Source organism: Fringilla coelebs, assembly GCF_963513975.1.
Source record: "Fringilla coelebs genome assembly, chromosome: Z".
Classification (NCBI taxonomy): domain Eukaryota; kingdom Metazoa; phylum Chordata; class Aves; order Passeriformes; family Fringillidae; genus Fringilla; species Fringilla coelebs.
Window position 1 is genome coordinate 8,381,895 of NC_140031.1, and position 19,623 is coordinate 8,401,517.

Sequence of the window (19,623 nt, forward strand, 5' to 3'; positions counted from 1 at the left end):
ATTCTGAAAAGCAAATTAGAATCAGCTTTTAGAAAAAAAAGCATGGTGTGAAGTGCTCAGGATGTCCTTGACAGCAAAATCCTATTGTTCTCAAATCTCTGTGCTGAGAGAGTGCAGGAATGTAGCAGTGCTTTCCCACTGCCCTGCCAGCCAGGTGGCAGAGGAGAGATACAAGCTTGAGGAAGGTAATCTCCCTGCTTAACCTCTCCCATAAGCTATTCATTTAATTGTTTTAATTTCATACACTTCGTACACTAGGCAAGACCAGTATGCTTTCTGGGTCGTGCAAAGGTTAGTTTAGTTCTACCAGGATCCATTGTGCCAAAGGCAATACAGAAATGCAAAGGGAATGAGACTCTAACTCAGTGGTCTGCCATGTAAGTGACAAGAGAGCCAGAAATATTCTTACCCCGTTTTTATAGAGAACAGAGGGCATAGCTTGTCTCAACCTGCTGAAGGCACCTAAGGGCTGAGAGCTGTCTCTGCTGTCGCCTCCCCCTTCAGTCAGCACAGGGAGATCAGCACAGGGAGATCAGCACATCCAGGGGCCATTCATCCTGGTGTCCAAGGGAGGAGCTCAGTGGCTCTCTGGAAGGGGTGATCCCTCCTCACAAGTGAGCTGAGGCAGAGCACCTAGCTGGATTTATCTCACCTCACTTTAATTGTCTCTTAGATAACTAAATGAGGTGAGTTAAAAAATCCAGCCTAGAGGAAATTATCCTAGAGTCACACAACAACAGGGATGTCTTTGGGTTTCCTGTGGCCATAATTACATCACCAGTCTTCTGTGCAGCAGGCATTTGGGAGCACTGCCAAAATACAAGTAAGACATTTGTCCTGCTGCCTAAAGTGGACTTTTTGAAACTAAAGATCCCTTGTTTACTGTGGGTTGACACCACTCCAGAATGGTGGGCCCTTTCTTTACAGAGTGGGCCCTAGCCTCGCCCTTGCTTTTGTACCCTATTTCTGCAGTCTTCTCCAGTGATTTATTTGGGTGGGGTTTCTGATGCTAACGGTGTTTCTTTGGCATGAGTCAGGCTCTTCTGAACAAGGAAATATTGTCATTGTAATTTGCAATTCAGGGTTTATGCTGCCTGGCTGGAACTAATTTTTATTCCCATGAGGAGGAGCTATCTTTCTGTTTTTATTTTTGCATAAATGAGATTGCTGGGTTTCTGGCTACACTGACAGCTTGCAGTGCAGGGTTCAGAACCACTAGTGGGTGTTGGGCTTGTGTTCTGCCTTGCTGATGGGAACACTGTGAATACAAGCTCAGGTCTTTGCCATCACCTCAGTTCATATTCCAAAAGCAATTGTGCCTCTGACAGGCTTCAGAGATGGCTTTTTATGTGCAGCTCCAACTGACAGCACATGAGCTGAGTAGGGAAAAACATTTTCTCTATGGCCAATGTATTTTATCCCACAGTTTCTTTGGATTTAATGGATGCAACTTTCCACTCAAGGATGTTTGAAGAGTACAGACACACACACAAAGTGCTGGCAATCTGAGGTATTTGACAAAGATGTCTACTCAGTTCTTCCCAGTCTGAAATAGGGCTTTATGTAGGCAGAAGAAAAGCACATAAAGATACATATACTGTTCTACCCTTCTAGTGTAAAATCAGCATAAGTAGTGCTGGCACAGGTTCCCTACACTGGTGTGACTGCATCCAAAGTAAGAGTTGCTGCAACTTTGTGGTCAAACTAAATCGGTGTCAAATCCAGACCAGAGCTTTCATGGAGATGAGCTGGCTCTTAGTAGATGTCCTTAGGCTCCTCAAAGTTGAAGAGTAATCATGGAACACAACATGGAACAGCGCTGGTTACACTCTCCTAAAACATAGAGACAGGTAAATACAGGGAGATTGGGCATACTTACTGGGCAGACTTGTGTTTTCCTATTTCTCAAATGAGCTGCCCAATGACCATGGATATTCTTTTATTTATTGCCTTGCACTGAGTGAGGCTGATGGATGATTGGTTCCTGCAATAAGGGTATTCCCAAACAGGACATGCTTAGGGTGCTTCAGAAGGAATAGTGAGGGGGGAAAATGAACTAGGTGGCTTTTACTGCAAGGTACTGCCTCTTCCTGTTTGCCTCTCTACTTTATAGGCATTTTCAGAATCAGGTACTTTAATTAGAGATTAGAATCAAGAAAATGAAAAGTAAAACTAGCACACTCACAGAGGGAAAAAGTCATTCTGCAGGGACTGAGAGGAGATATGCATAGAGATATGCTATTTACCTCCTCTTTTTCTTCAAGAAGCCTCATTTCCCTCTATCTGGAAAACAAATAGCGGAAAAAATAATTAGTAGTGAATTCCCAATCCACTACTCACTCAGAAGATTGAATAAAAACAAAGATGAGCTTCATGTTACACCACTTAGGTTTGTACGCAGCCTGCTTCAAGCCCCAGAGACTTGTTATAGGCCAAATACTTTGTTTTCCAGCTAAATATCTTTCAGGCAAATATGAATTTGAGAGACACAAGTAAGGCGTCATAGAATCATAGTGTGGTCTGGGTTGAAAGGAACATTAAAGATTGTTAAATTCAAATCCCTGTGCCACTGGCAGGAATGCCACTCACTAGATCATGTTGCTTAGGATATCAAACCAGTCCTTGAACACTTCCAGGGATGGGACATCCACAGCTTCCCTGGACAACCTGTTCCAATGTCTCACCTTCTTCACAGTGAAGAATTTATTTCTAATATCGAATCTAAACTCTCAGTTTAAGAAGGTTATCCCTTGTTCTGTCACTATCTGCCTATGTAAAAAGGTATCTCCATCTCTTTTGTAAGCCCACTTTAAGTACTGGAAAGCCGCAGTGAGGTCTTCCCAGAACCTTCTCTTCTCCAGGTTGAACAACCCCAACTCTCTCTGCCTGTCTTCATAGTGGGGGTGCTCCAGCCCTCTGATCATGCCTGTGATCTCCTCTCAACTCACTCTAACAGGTCCATGTCTTCCTTGGCCTCCAGAGATGAACATCAGGCAGTGTAAAATGGGATGGAAAGTGCTAAACATTGAGGAGACAAGTACTGAAGAGCTTATTGTGATGATGATGGCTAAGCCTTGGCTCCCCTACCCAAATTCTTGAGTATCAGGATTGAGAGCTCTTGCACCCTAAGAAAAATGTATCTAATGTCCCCCAGCTCTTACTCACTCCTTGATCTCTGAGAGTGTTTTCCCAAAGGGTTGCACATGCTAATGCTTAAACAGCCAAGATTTAGGCTCTGGCAGATATTTTTTAATCCAGTTATTGTGTGCCCTGCTGATTCAATGCCATATAAGTTAAAATCAAATCTTATTATATACTTAACTAGATGCTGAATGATTGCATTCATACTTTTGCTAGTACAGTTATTCTATCAGTCATCCTGACAAGAGGGATGGTAGTTTTGACAAGACATTTACCCTCTCCTTAGGTCTAGGGGTCCAGATAATAGGTGAGATAAATCAGCAGGATTGGAGTCCTCCACTGAAAGAAGCCCACTGCATACAGATAAGGTCTGCGATCATTAATTCATGTTAACTACTTGTTAGCTGTTCCTGAAATGTAGATAAATCCTTCAAGTTTTCTGTGAGATTTTAGTCAAATTTTGGAAATAACAATTGAGAACCATAGAAGCAGAAAATGTCCTGAAATGGAAGGGACCCAAAAGGATTGTGGAAGTCCAACTCCTGTCTCTACACAGGATGATCCCCAAGAACACCACCGTATGCTTGTGTTTTCCAAATGCTTCTTGGACTCCATCAGGCTTGGTGCTGTGACCTGTTCTAGTGTCCAGCCACTCTCTGGGGGAAGAACATTTTTCTGATATCCAACCTAAACCTCCCTGACACAGCTTCAGGCCATTCTCTCAGGTCCTGTCACCGGTCACAGAGCAGAGATCAATGCCTGCCCCTCCCCTCCCCCTCATGAGGAAATTGTAACTACAATCAGGTCTGCCCTCAGTCTCCTCCAGGCTGAACAGACCAGGTGACCTCAGCTGCTCCTCACATGGCTTCCTCTCAAGGCCCTTCATCATCCTTGCTGCCCTCCTTTGGATGCTCTCTGGCAGCTTTAAATCCTTCTTTCATTGTGGCACCCAAAACTGCATCCCAGTGTAGGGCAGAGCAGGACCATTTGCTCCCTTGCCCAGCTGGCCTGATGTGCCCAGGACAGGGAAGTCCCTTCTGGCTGCCAGGGCACTGCTGGCTCATGTTCAGCTTCTCATCAATCAGGACTCCCAGGGTCCCTTTCCCTGGCACTGCTTTCCACCCCTCATTCCCCTGTCTGTCTGTACAACCATGGCTGCCCCATCCCAGAAGCAGAATCCATCACTTGTCTCTGTTAAGCTTCATACAGTTGCTGACTGCACATCTCTCTAATATGTCAAGGTCTCTCAGCACAGCCTCTCTGCCTTTGAGGGGAACATCGGCTCCTTCCAATTTCATATTATGGACAAACTTGCTTAACAGTCCTTTGAGACCTATGTCCAAGTTGTTTACGCAGACACTGAAGAGCACTGGGCCCAAGATGAAGCCCTGCAGAACCCCATCAGTGACCAGCTGTAAGCCTGAGGTAATCCCATTTACTATAACCCTTTGTGTCCCGTGCATCAGCCAGTGTTCACCTACTGCGTGCTGTAATTGTCAATCTGCAAGCTGGACATTTTGTCCAAAAAGGATATTTAGGGAGTCCAGCTCTTTGATGCATTAGAAAACCACAAAAAAGTAGAACTGAAAATTTTAGAAAGTTATTAGTCTATCTCCATGCAAGATAATACTTTATTTAAAACATGGTTTGAGGTATAAATTTAGTCCACCTGATGATGATTGCATGCCCTATAATTCCTGTCATCATTGGCAGCATACCCCTGTAGATCACAGGCAAGCCTTGTGACAAAGACAGAAATGTATGTTTGAGAAGCAGAACATTAGAAAGCCTGAAAACTTTAACAATAAAGGCTGTGGGCTTAAGAAGGCTCAGTGTTACAAAATGTGCCAGATGTTTGCTTGTGTTTTCTTCTCTGCAGCGGTAGATTTAAAGGTTGTGATGCAGAATGTCGAACATAGTCTGGAATGGATTTACATAACAAGCTGCAGTTAAATTTGGCATTTTCTGATGAATGACCAAAGAGCTTCAACTAAAAGCACCAAGTGGATTGAATGCTGCCTAAAAAATTCAGATCTTTGAAGCAGCTCTCAGAAAGTCTCTTCCAATATGTTTATGTATTTAAATTATGTTCCCAGAACAGGCAGAGAAGACTCCTGGGAGCAGAAATCCTTACTAATCTTTCTCTAAGCTACATGAGTTTGTTTTTGTATTGGGAATTGAGATTTAAGACCTTTCCAGACAGAGAAAAAACATTTTTTTATTGCTTGGATGAAATTCCTTGCCTAGTATGAGGCTGTGTGTACATGCAATTCATGTGAGGGGACCTCTCCTCTCCCTGGAGAGGAGGGGCTGGCATGTCCCCAGTCACATTAGTGGCCTGTGTGCAGGACCAGGTACAGCATTGACTGTCAGCTTTTTAGACCCCAGAGTGAAGCTATTGAGGTTTTCTGAGTCAAATGCTACAAGAGGCTGATAGAGATTCATGTGGCCCACACACTTCACTCAAAGAGAAGTTCACGTTGCAGTCTGGATTCTGTTTGCTGCTGGCATACATTTGTATGCTGTAACAGATTCCAGCTTTGGAAAAATGTCTTCATGCTCATTCAGTCATGTTCCCAGTGTGCAAGTTGATAAATGCATCTTCAATGGTAAAAGATCCACAAGGCTCACTCTCTGCTTTTAGTAACAGGATTGAGAACTGCATTGTACCACCATAGAGTCTGAGTGTTTCCTTTTAGTTATAAATGTATTTTTTGTTGATATTTTGGATATTTGTACTGTAAATTGAAAGATTGTCCCCTTTTGCAAATGCTTGTGATGCCAGTTAATAATGGTAGTTGGTACAAGAATTAGCGATATCTAAATATCAGTAGTGAAATTATGTTGAGGGAAAAAAGAATACAATCACAGAAATTAAACATAGTGATTGTATAGTCACCAGTGATTTTAACTGATTATGTAAGGGGATATTACGGTACAGAAAAAAAGCATCAGTAAAATAAGGAGAGAGAAGAATTAAAAGGGAATTTGTAAGTTTTATTTGTGAATTGCTGCAGAACATTTGTATGGGCACTGAGTATGCCCACAATCAAACAGGAACACCCTGGAGGACTTGGGCTTTCTATGTACTAATTTAAGAGTGCTGTTTGTACTATGTGACTTTTAAAAGCTGAAAGGAATTTTCCATTAATACATTATATTAATTAAAAGAGGCTGCTGGGGAATAAAATAGGAAATAAAATGTAGCAATCAGATGCCTCTTAGGCAAGCATATCAAAAGCCATTAGTAACTAGGTCTAATGCTAATCTCTTATTTTATCCATGAAATCACTGCTGACAAAAAGTTTTGATGAGACAAATATTTGTGAGGGTCAAGAAATGGAACAACCATTCAAAAAGCAATTTAGGTCCCATTTGTAGCAGAATTCAAAGCATCACTATTTGTTACAGAGTTCAAAGAAAATCAAGCTGTGTACATATACAGAGGGAAGCTGTATTTTCAGGAGCAATGATTTTTAAAAAGTTTTGTGCAGGAATTCCAATGCTGAACTTCATCAGAGTACCTTAGATCTGTGGAGAGGAAGAGTTGCAAAGGAATTGAGGAGCTGAGAGAAATTTGTAGTGAAGTTTTTAATTTAATGCTGAAATGACTACGTGGAAAGGTATGCTCATCACTGATGACATGCCAAGGAGAAGTGTGACAAATTGGGAAGGGTTCAAAAAAGAAAGAATGATCTAAGAGCAGGGCGACTGACCTGGGAAACAAATTTAAGGAATTGGGTTTGTTTAGCTTGTCAAAGAAAAGCTTATTAAGTCATTGGATTGTGGTCTGTTAACTCCCTGTATTGGGAAAGCGGATCATGTAGCAAAGGGATCTTTAATCTGGCAGACAAATGATGTAACAAGATCAAAGAAAAGCTGGAGCTACATGAATCAGGCCAGACAATGTGTGGCTCTTAATAGCAGATGAGCAATTGAGAAAATTAATTTTGGCATGTGGTTATGATCTTCTGGAAAATGTAAAATGTGGAAATTTTAAAGATTTGATATTTGTTCTCTGAAGTTTTGGTCTGTTGAAGATACGATTTCTCCATTTAAAGATTTAAACTAGTGAAATCTTCTGGCCCTGATGTATTTTTCAGGAGTTTGATTTATTCACTCTTCCAACCTTTTTATGCACTGTCTCCCATTTGAGGCTTCAAAGTTCATTTGCAAAACATCCTCCCTCATGGTCTGACAGTCTTTGAAAAACCTCCCTAGTGGAATCAGTGTTAGAAATTTAAGCCATCATACATCCGGTTTATTTAGATAACCAGTTGTGGTCAATTAAATGTAGTTACACTGAAAATAACACCTTAGAATCTGTTTTCCAAGTACAGAATATCACTTATCACATATTCAGGGAGAGAAAGGACCTATTACGCTATCAACTCTGTTAATAAATATAACCTAATACCCATAATACATCAAGTGTATCATATGAAAGATTAATTTAATTTGGAGACCTAATTACTGATTGATAATATAAATTGTGTGAGCTTTGCCTGGTTTTTCTGAGCCTTAACCTTTTAATGCATGTGATTTTCAATCTACTCACAATATTAACTTTTGGTGTAACATTTTGTTATGCATGAGATAGTTAAGAGTTCCATTGGCGTGTTTGGGAAAACAATGTATTAACAGATTTTCTAGAGCCTGGAGATCAAAGGAGCTGCTGAGACATCCTGTTGTGTCTCCAGTGCATTGCAGGCCATTAAATTCCACCCACTTACCTCTCTGTGTGGACTAGTTAGTTTGATTAGTGCATTTTTATCCCTTGTAGGCAAAACATTTGTGTACTGTAGAGTCTTATCTGCTCAATAAAACCAGTCTGACCCCTTTCCTTTCTTAGTTTTGCCTCTGGAAATGGCTCCACTTAAGTTATTGTGGGAATTCTTTTCTTAGCATTTGGACAGCAGCATTCAAGGATAGACAGGTTAGCTCTCTTTGTCAGTATCAAGGGGATGGTCTTGTGATGAAAATCTGCCAAAAGATTTTCTAACCATCCTTATTGAGACACCCCTCGACTCACTAGGAGAAGACAATCTACAGATATTGAGGACAGGCAAAACAGTTCCAAACACTCTTTCTTAAAAGGATCAGTGTTTGCTTTATTTTAAATATTAGCTTCCCTACACACAGAGGTTCTTATGTCTGTGTTCTATCACATAAACACTATATGCTTTTATTTTGCATTCCCTCCAAATACTAAGGTTCCATTTTCACCACAGCTTGACCTTTTCATAGCAAAAGTTCTGGAATCAATTCTACTTCTCACACTCTAGTCTAAGTAGCAAAAAATTTTTCAGGTTCTGACACTATAGTGGTCCTGACCATCTTCACCATCATATCTTCTCAAGAGCAGTGGGATGAGCCCTGGCTTCCCACAGAGCCCCTCTACTGCTGGCTGTGTTATTTTGCTTGGGTATCAGCTCCCTATCTCTTACCTGCAACCAACCCTGACACATGACCTGTTTCCCTGATAATCCAATGCTTAGGTCAATAAATAGCAAAGCAAAATCTGGATAAAACACAAGCAAGTGTTACTTAACTGTAATTTATTTACTCCTGCCAGATAGTTAACTATTTTTCCATTTCACTTTATTTTTAAGGGTCTTGGTTTCCTTCTGTTTGCTCTATATTTCATAGTTGAAATCTTGATATGGGGCACAAAGCAGATTTCTTAATTTGAGTGTTTTGACCTGTATCTGAGAGATAACAGTAGTAAGACCAAAGGTCCAGCCTTCATTTTATTCTTTGCTTTAGAACTTTGAGAATGAGGTTTGGTAACTTGGGTAGATTCACAAAAAATAGTAATTTAAATTTTTTTTTATTTTTTACCTTTCAATCGTTCAGATTTGTATGTCAGTTTCTTCAGTACAATTCCAGAGAGTTCTTGTAAGGTAAAATGAAATTAATTGATTGGTTTAGCCTCCATAGTGCTCCATAAGTGAATCAGGGCTGATGAGTGCCAGGAGGCATAAGATCTTTTTAGGGCTAATGTAGGCATGTGCATTAGTTTAAGGGAGAGTTTAGTATGCTATGGATTTGTTCTGGTTGCCTCCCAAGAAAAGGCTCGGATCCAGTGACCTTGAGAGGTTTTTCCATTTTCTCTGATTGTCAGATGCAACCATGCTTGTGAAATCAGCCACACAGATAAGAAATGCTGTTGGCTGTGTAAGATTTATTTATCAGTGAATGCATACTTTCTTGTGGTTAATCAGCTATTAAAGCTCAAAAGTTTTTAAATCCTTGTTAAGAAGATAGAACTATTGTTAATCTTTCATGACTACAGGAGTGCAACCTCTGTAGTGAAGCATTGCTATTGAAAAACTCAATCATATAAATAATTTGTACAGAATTCTGTTATGATTTTTTAAAAGGTTACTGTTGCAGGCTTAGATACGGCTGGGTGATCCACATTGTTCAGTTGCACTCAGAGTCTTTCAGGCTGAGGATGTACTTCAGTGGTGAATCCCTGTGTGGTGCTTGCAATTAGGCAAGTGATTCCCTGGGAGTAAGAGGGGCATTTCAGGAGTTTCTTGGAAGAATTACATGGAAATAGACCCTGTAGGAAAGATGAGTCTGAGAGAGTTGATTAACATTCTAAGATCACTTCTTCTCAGGCTTAAGAACAATGTGTCCTGATGAGCAAGAAACCGGGCAAAGCAGATGAGAGGCCCTATGTGGATCATTAAAGAGCTCCTGTCATTAATCAGACAAAAGCAGGAAACACACAGGAGATGGAAGCGGAGACAAGGAGGACCAAGGCCAATCTGGAACTAATTTTAGCCAAGGATGTCAAGAACAAGAAGTCTTCAAATACATCAATAACAAAAGAAAAACAAAGGATAATTTGGGCCTGTTACTTAATGGAGGGGGGAAGCTGGTAAGAGAGAATTCAGGCAGAGTTACTGAACACCTTCTTGCATTGTTCTTCATTGACTAGAACAGCCCTCACGGATCTCTGACCCAAAATATCAGTACAAAGGAATGCTGGAAGCATGGCTTTTCCTTTGATCATGTTAGAGAACACTTAGGCAACCTTGGCATGCACAAGGCCCTAATGGAATGCATCAACAGGCACTGAGGGAACTGGGGGACTCCATAGCAAGGCTGCTCACCGTCATCTTTGACAGGTCATGGCAATCATGAAAGTGCATGGACATTGAAAGAAAGTAAATATCACCCCAGTTTTCAGAAGGGGCAAGGAGGAGGGAACCACCAGCCAGTCAGGCTCACCTCAGTCTCTGGAAAGATGATGGAGCTCCCTGTCCTGGAGGTGATCTCTTACCACAGGGATGACAAGAAGGTGGTCACAAGTGGTCAGCATGGATTCACAAAGGATAAATAATGCTTGATCAACCTGATTGCCTTCTGTGATGAAACAGCTACCTGAATAGATGAGGGAAGAGCAGTGAATGTTGTCTACCTCGACTTCAGCAAGACTTTTGTCAGTAGCACTCTGGTGTCATGTTATAGTGCAGAAAATATCAATAAGAATGCATATAATAAAGCATGCAAAATATCCCCTGTGTATCTTCTCTATATATACCTTGATCTGCCCCTTGCTAAACTGCACACATTAGCCACCCTTAAAAGCAAGACTGTGTACATAAATAGCTTTTGTTACAAGCCACTATGGGCAAAATATCTCTATATTTTTATGTAGTAACTTAACGAGTATATTAACTACTAGTTGTTTGTTTTAGTAGATGCCCTTAAAACAGTCACTGGGACAGAAATTAAAGACATGGGGAGTGATGGAATGCTTATCTTCTTATCTATGATAAAAATAATATATTTAAGATTGTTTTACAAATAACATAAGGATTTATAATGTCTTCAGCAGAGTTATTTGACATACGAAAGTGAGAAAACAGGAAGAACTTAATGTGGAAAAGGTAATACTGAAAAGCACTGGGAGTTTGTCTCTGAGGTAGTAGGTAAATTTTTTTCAGTAACTAGGAAATTTTTCCCTGAGTGTGGCATGGTATTGCCAGGTCTGATCATTCAGAAATGACAAATCATTATGAGATTAGTGATTAATTGAAAGACTTTATTTCTTTTTATTTGCCCTCTATAATTTCAGGGTGGAATTTTTTTGTTTTAAAGCCTTCCTTTATTGCCATGAGGGCAAGCAATGCTTTGGTCTGAAATGAAGCAGAAGCAGAACTTTGTTTAAATAATAAAGCTGAGACTTGAAAAGGAAACTTCCTGCTATTACAGCACTCCAGATTTCAGGAAATTGGCAGCCCTGTTGCAACGTCTGTGTCTTTCCTTGCATAACCCTCTAAGCAGTGTCACTTCATGAAGGTAGAGGCAGTGATGCTCAAAAAAATTGATTTCTGTGACCTTAGTAAAATCCTAGTGGGTTTGGGTCTTTGCAAATCCCTGTGGGTTTAGGACTTGCAACTTTTGTATTTCATGTGTCTCGAGAGACCAGCTCACAGGTCCCCTTTGATCCCTAGTGTACGAAAGGAAATCCCCTGTAAGTCATGGGTCTGGTCCACCTTTGCTAGTTTGTTGCTTTTTGCTTTCCATTTGCTTCCTTTAAAGCACCTCAGTTTGTCTGTAATGAGATTAAATTGCTCTTGTGGCTGAATTATTTATGTCTTTTAATGTAATTTTCCAAATTTGTATTCCCACTGAGAAAAGTTAATTAAGTTTTGCAAAGGCAGGTTTGAAACACATTTCAGATTTGCAGAAGAGTTTTCAGGATTTCCACCAAAACCCCAAGCCCCAGTGGGAGCTTCCATCTTTTAAAGGCATCAGAGTTTAACTTCTTCCTAAACACCCCTTGTACTGCAGGATCTTTGACAGCCTCTAATCCTTCCAGGCTTCACAGCATGCTCTGAAAATTGCAATTTCCTTTTCTTCTTCAAAACAAATTCTTATCATTTCTTGCATATGGTGTTACAGCTGACAGCATGAAGTCCCAGCCTGAATATTAAGACTGTAATTCTATTTTTTGAATTGTGGTGCAGTGTATAAATTCATTCAATTGGACTTCCAAGGTGGGTGCCACCAAAACAAAATCTCAATTAATTTACTAATGACAGTCATATGGGACCTTGTTCTATGTTGAGCAGCATCTGATTCATATTTTAACAAGCTATTGTTTTCCCAATTTAAATTCTATGATTTCTTGAATCATTAGCTTTTCTCCAAGATGCACTGGGTGGTATTTGCATGATTAATCATGCATTTTGACTTTTACTTAGCACACGTATTTACATAACTGCAGGATTAGTTAAGAGAAAGGGCAGAATGTGGTTTCCAAATGAAGTGGAAAAAAGTTTGGCAGCAGGAAGAAGTTTCAGCAAACAGCTGTAGGTCAGGAATTCTGAAAACCACATGTCTGAGACAACTGGGCAGTGAAAGCTTTCTGCCAGTGAGGAAGATGAGGGTAATACCACTTCTTACTGGTATTTTCTATGTTGAGTAGAAGAGGTCATTTGAGCAATGTCTATAAAATACTGCCAGATTGTATCCTGATTTGATGCCTAGGTTTACTAGAATGTCTGGCTATGAAATTATATCTAATTTTTGTTCATTTGGAAGGTGTTTGATGGTGTCTGCCTTCTGCATTATAAGATAAAATTTTTCCTTGTTTTTCCAAGTTTGTTGAAAAGAACTTTTTATTAGCCTGTTGGTTTGATTTTAGCCTTTGGCTATTGCAGTGTTGGTTTCATAAAATAAATGTGAATTTTAAGAATTATATAAAATCAGGCTGAAGTGGGCCTCTAATTATATCTGGAGAGGCTTGATTCTGCTTAATGGCTTCTGATAAATATGTGACATTTTAAAATCAGTGTCTTAAAGCTCAAGAGGATAGGACCTCATCTCCTCTTAAGCAGCTTGTCTCAGCATTCTCAGACTCACTTGGTGGAGCAAAAACCTGCACAAGTGCACCTGGCACACCTTGCCAGAGGGCTTCTTATAGCTCCAAAGCTGAAATTCAGAAGTACAGCAACAGACCTTGGACTGGGAATTAGATGAGGGATTTCCCACTCAGCCAGTTAGGCAAGTAAGGATGCATTTTCCTGGAGAACAGCCTCCTTCCCCGTGGCTGTGCTGTGGAGTTATTTTAATTCCTTGTGTGGATGTACAGCAGCTTGAAGCTCATCACAGCCCTACTGATGTCCCTCTAGTAGGAGAGAGAGTCCTGGAAGGGAACACCTCTTCAAAATAGAGTTCTGTTGCATTAAAACTTCCACAGAGAAGCATGTATGGGTTAATGACCCATAGAGTATTTTGATACCTCTTGGGAAATTTTCGAAGGACACTGAGTATAAAGAAAGGAGGGTTCTTTCTGACCTTGAGAACTATCCCCTGTTTTGACTGGAAAAATTAGGGCTGAGGCTTTACATGAAGAGTCAGAAGATGCTTCTGCACTCTCCCTTTTGTGTGCTGTGCAGAGATGAAGTAGAAAAAAACACCCAGTGTATCTTTGAAAACTGTGATAGCTGCTGTCAATCAGCTGTCTACAGATTGGATCTGTCTGAATCCCGATATTGTATTAGCAGAGTCACTCATGAGGTGTTTGGTGTAGTACCACATGTGTTAATGGTTGCTGGCAGCACCTCTGTACTATAAATATCCCACTGGATAGTGACACAGTGTTAATTCTTGCATGTGTTCATACCATTTTTACTTGCTTTTTCTAACCAAATATTTGCAAAGAATCCCGTTGTACTCTCTGGCATCATGAGGCAGCTCCCTAAAGGAAACCATTAATTTTCTGCTGTACAGCATTGGTTGATTAGATGCTTTGTGGAGGAGGAACTGATATGAAAGCGTAGAAATGAAAACAGCAACACTCCTGCCAAGCACTGTAGCCTGTTGCTTTCATTCATCAGCTGTTTTTATTCATTCATCTGAAGGAATGCTAGTGAATGAATCTTATTGGAGAGCTACACAAACTGTGAGGCAGCGCTCAGGAGCACAGCAGCCTCCCTTCCTTGCTGTCTTCTCTGGGTATCCCTGTTTCCAACACCAGGGGTCAGCTTTCTACTGTTAATTTGAAGCCATTTCTGCTCTAGCTATGGCATCTAGCCTTTACAAGATATTAGGAAACCAACGAGAAGCTCCAAGCCTTCTCTAGAGCAAACATACTTTACAGGAATGGTTAAGGGAGAAATACTTATGTGTTGGGTAACTTGTATTGCACTTCTCCCAGCAGAGCTATTTTCTAATTGCCTTTCTCTTCCATTCAGGAACTGCAGTTATCTATTTGTTGTTTAGACTGACTTTGGAGCCAATGGATGTGACAGCTCCTTCGCGGTGACCTGGGATTGCAGAGTGGGCAGGATCTCTGCCTGCCTGTTTTAGTTACTCACATGGTCTTCATTGTTGTCATATCTGAGGTTCCTTTCTGCCTTGAGAGTCTGTATCTTTCCAGATGAGGTTACACAATGCTGCTTTACTTCTTAATGGTGAAAAAACTATGCCAAGGGGCTCACAGCAAAGAGCAAATACCCAGACCAGCATTCATCTCACATCCTGTAGAGCAGTCCTAGAAACAGCAGGCTCTATTCCAGCAATTCCCATGGAAGGGAAGTGACTCTAGAGGCATTTTTTTTCAAATATGTTATTCAACCCTGATCACCACTTCCCCAGCCCTGTGCCGTCACACTGTCATTCTGTTCTGGACAGCCCCTAACTTTTCTCAGCCATCCCATGTGAAGAGCAGGAAGGTTTCCAACTCAGTTGTCTTTGCTGGCTAGCATTCAATCAGACAGCTGAGTCACCAGGCAGCTTTAAAGACCTAGTCCTCCTTAGATTTATTTTAGGAATTGCTAGTTATATAGATTGAGTGTTACATAAATGTAATGTTGCTATCAGTACCCAAAGATGGCAGTGTAATTTAAAATTATTATTTTTTAGCCAGGTCAAGAATCACAGGGCCACTGAGGTGAGAACCAGAGGGGGGAATCAAAAATGACAGATGGAAAGAGAGGTCAGCATTTTTAGCAGCTGCCCATAGTTAGATTGGTTTGTGTCAGTCACGAAACTGGACTTGAAAATATTTTCCTATCTTGATGTACACTCTGAGAAAGAAAACTTCCAGCTAAACCTGGAAAAGTGGTTGCAGAAATATGTGTAAGGGGGTCTGACATGGAATGCCCTGTGCATTCTCTTACTTGAGAGTAGCAGGCAGAAGAGGTGCTGCTTCTGTGTATCTTCTTCTGTGCTGCTGATGAGACCTTTCCTGGAATGTTGTATCCATCTATTAATAGTTCAGTCTTCAAAATGGGTATTAAAATTGAAAAAGATTCAGAGATGAACCACATTATGACTTATGTTTGAAAACTCTGCCTTACAGTTAAATTCTTAAACAATTCAACTTGGCTTGTTAAGGAGAAGATTAAGTAGTGATTTGACTACTGTCCATTAATTACTTGAAGGGAAAGGAAGGAGATGTTTTATAGAAAAGAACTCTTTCATCTTACTTTTTCATCTAGGACAGAATCTAGCAACTGGAAGTAGAATTCAGAGATCTCAGAAAGATGGAAATGAATTTTTAATGGTGGAAGTGATTAAGCATAGGAACAAATAAAGGATTTATTCATCACAACTATCTTCTTTAGTCTTGGAATTTACAAATCTACATTGAACACGTCCCATCATTAATTCTAGCAATATGTAAGTTACTTTGTAAGCTCCTGAAGTTAGATGGCTTGTCATTATTCCTAGGGCAGAATGGTACAAAGAAAATGTAAGAGGCCCATTAAAGACTTTTTCTCCAAAGAATTTTCTGTCTTTTGTCCTGGAGATGAGTGTGGATCATTTTTCAACAGAATGCATTAGTAAAAACCTGAAGGAAATCTATCTAATTTAATGTTTTCATTAGTTGAAATTTGTAAGATGTTCAGACTCTTCTTAGCTTACTTTTGGTATCTTGCTGCAAAGCAAAACCACATCTTTTGCAATGTAGAACCTTCCTCTGTTTAGGGAACTCAATCATACTTTTTCAATTCTTCTCTTCATGCTTGGTAGTACTTATGAGGCTGCCAAACTGTAGAATATAAGCAGAAATATCTGGGTGATAACCTCCACTGATTCATACAATAAACCACTTCAAGATAAGATTCTATCAAGAATACTTTGAAAATTCTGGCCATTGAAATATAAGGGCAGATCAAATTTGCATTTTTTGAAAACTTTTAACATCAGAACAATGTTAAAAACAACTAATTTTGTGTGTGTGTGGCTTTTTAAAAACTTATTTTGCATTGTGTGTTCTCATGGGTATCACTTTGCTGTAGTGTATGTCAGAGATGATAAAACTGAATATTTTTTAGGGTAAAATGAAGTCAGCTAGGGAAGGTAGGAAAAAAAAGGTATTCAGAGATTCTTAACTGTATCAGTGAGAGATCAAACTGGTGAATCATGTAAGCAGATTTGAGTTGTTTGATCCTTACACTTCTGTTTTTCTGGCTATGAGACAAGCAGAACACAACTTTGCTGTGTGAAGAACTTGAGACTTACTCTGTTTGTATGACTGTACAATCTGTGCATCCTTAATTTTTCAACATTATCATGCTGGACTTGAATAATTGATGAAATTTAGCAAGTGGCTGCTCTTGGGAAAGGGCTCACCTGCAATAAAAGAAAGGCAGCAGGTATTGCAACAAGAGTTATTGCTAAGTCTTTCAGTCCTGAGTTATTCTTATCAGATTCCTCCAGGTATGAGAGAGCTGCCTGGGGTTCACTGGGATTCTCCAGCTTCTCTCATCAAATGATGTGTGATGAAGTGGTTTCCACTACTGTATAAGAGATCTTCATAGAGGGACAGTTGTGTTGGCTCTTGTATTGTTTGGTGAGTCCTCAAAAGAGGAGCTGGCACAGTAGATCCTCAAGATGCTGATACTGGTCCCCACCTGGGCTCCCACTGAACAGGAGAGGAATTTCATGGAGCAGAACATGCTTTCTAGATGCTATGCAGTCCCAGGCTTCTTCCTGTGCTCCAGAGATGCTGATTGTCCAACAGCAGCCTGGCTGGTGGAGATGGGAGATAATGGGGACATAAATTCCCCTTTAATTCCTACAGCAGATCCATGTATTGACCAGAGCCAGATCTGGTTTAGGTAGTGGTTGACTTCTCACAGCTGCAGGTCTACAAAGCTGGCTGTCCCTAGAGAAAGGTTGAATTTTCTTATGTGGATAAACACCTAGTGGAGTAGAATGACAAAAGCTGAGGTGGATTCTTCTCAGTGGTATCAAATGAAATGCCAAAGTCAATTGATGTGAATTGGGATAGATAAAAGTCCCTTACAATGTAAGATAGAACTTCTTTATTGTGGGGGTGATTGAGCAGAAGAGCAGTATTTCCACAGTCTAGAGAGGCTGATTTTAAAAATCTGACAACACAGTCCTGGACACTGCTCTGACTGAAAATGCTTGAAGAAGGCAGACTTGGACTAGATGTTCTTGAGAGATACTTTCAAACTTCAGGTATTCTATGGTTTTGTGATTTTTTTCTTTTCTTTTTCATTATTTATCCATTGTATATAAGTGTAAGGCAAAATTTGCCCCATGTTTTGCATAGATACTTGATGCTTTACATGAAACTTTTCACCAGTTCCATTCCTTAGTAGCAGCTTGTTGTTCTTTGGAAATTTCACTCTGAAGTACCCTCTGTCCTTTTGCCTCAACTATCTTTTTCCCCTGACCTTGCTACTTGGTGAAAGGATTGAAAGCTATTGCTTTGTTGCAGTATACAGTGCAAACTGATGTTATTTAGGCAATTTGGGGGTGAGGAAGGCCAAGGTGAAGCTGGAACCGAACGTGGCAAGAGACACAAAAAAACTTCTATAGATACATTAACCAGAAAAGGAAGGTCAAATGAGGTGCAACCCCCCCTCCCCCCCAGTAAAAAAAATTATGGAAAACTGGTAACAACAAAAGAGGAAAAGGCTAAGGTACTCAACAACTTTTCCCCTCAGTCTTTCTCTTTGTACACCTCTCAAGGACAAACATCAGGATGGTGACTGGGGGAGCAAAGTCCCTCCCACTTTAAGAGAAGATCAGACTCCCTACCTGAGGAGTCTTGATGTACATAAGTCTTGGGACCCAATGAAATTATGTGGTTTCCAGGCCACTCTCCATGATATTTGAAAAGTCACGGTAGTCAGATGAAGTCCCAGGTGACTGGAAAAGGGAAGCCATTGTATCTATCTGGAGTGATGGTAGAAAGAAGGACTCCAGGAACTACTGACCTGTCAGCCTCCCCTCTGTGCCTGGGAAGATTGTGGGATCTAGTTTCCTCCTAGAAACTCTGCTAAGGCACATGGGGGGCAGGGAGATGAATTGAGGTAACCAGCCTGGCTTCACCAAGGGTAAGTCCTACCTGACGAACCAGAGGTCTTGTGATGGCAGGAGCGGACAAGGAAAGGGTTACAGAAGTCATCTGTCTGGACTTTTGTAAAGCCTTTGACACGGTCCCCCACAACTTCCTTCTGTCTAAATTGGAGGGAGCTGGATTTGATGGATGGACTGTTGGGTGGTGAGGCATTGGCCGGATAACACATCCTGAGAGTTGGTCGGACGAGCGGAGTTCTTCACGGATCCGTGCTGTGACCAGTGTTCTTTAGTATCTTCATTAACGGCATAGAAGAGGGATCCAGTGCATTCTCAGCAAGTTTGATGACGGCACCAAGCTGAGGGGTGATTTGACACACCTGAAGGATGGGATGCCGTGCAGAGACAAGCTTGAGGAGTGGCTCCATGGGAACATCATAAAGTTCAAGGCCAAGTGCTGGTGCTGCAGCTGGGCTGGGACAGCCCCTGGTACCAGCGCAGGCTGGGCATGAGCAGCCCCAGAGCAGCCCTGCCCAGAAGGACTCGGGGGTGCTGTGGCTGAGAGGCTGCACATGCCCTGCCATGGCACTCACAGCCCAGAGAGCCAAACGTGTCCTGGGCTGCAGCCAGAGCCCCATGGGCAGCAGGGCAGGGAGGGGATTCTGCCCCTCTGCTCTGCTCTGCTGAGACCCACCTGGAGCACTGCATCCAGAGCTGGGCTGCCAGCACGGGAGGGACAGGGACCTGCTGGAGTCAGCCCAGAGGAGGGCACTGAGAGTGATCAGAGGGATGAAAGATCTCTCCTATGAAAAAAGGCTGAGATAATTTGGGTTGTTCAGCTCAAAAGGAGAGGGCTTCAGAGTTTTTTGTGGCCTTCCAGTATCTGAAGGGAGCCTAAAAGGTCTATTTACAAGAACATATAATGACAGGACAAGGGTGGATGACTTTAAACTGAAAGAGCATAGGTGTAGATTAAATAAGGGAAGAGATTCTTTACTGTGAAGGTGCTGAGGCACTGGCACAGGTTGCACAGAGAGTCTGTGGATGCCCTGTCCTTGGAAGTCTTCTAGGCCAGGTTGGATGGGGCTTAGAGCAAGCTGGTGTATTAGAAGGTGCCCCTGCCCATGTCAGGGGAATTGGAACAAGATGATCTTTAAGGTCCCTTCCAACTCAGGC

At 41.2% G+C, this 19,623-nt stretch overlaps 1 protein-coding gene across 1 annotated transcript in view; it reads left to right on the forward strand.

Annotated features, from left to right (window-relative positions):
- DNAI1 (dynein axonemal intermediate chain 1) overlaps positions 1-19,623 on the forward strand; it is a gene marked incomplete at its 5' end in the record, with an annotated part of 136,185 nt that overhangs the window by 33,645 nt on the left and 82,917 nt on the right. The gene's annotated exons all lie outside the window — the stretch shown is intronic.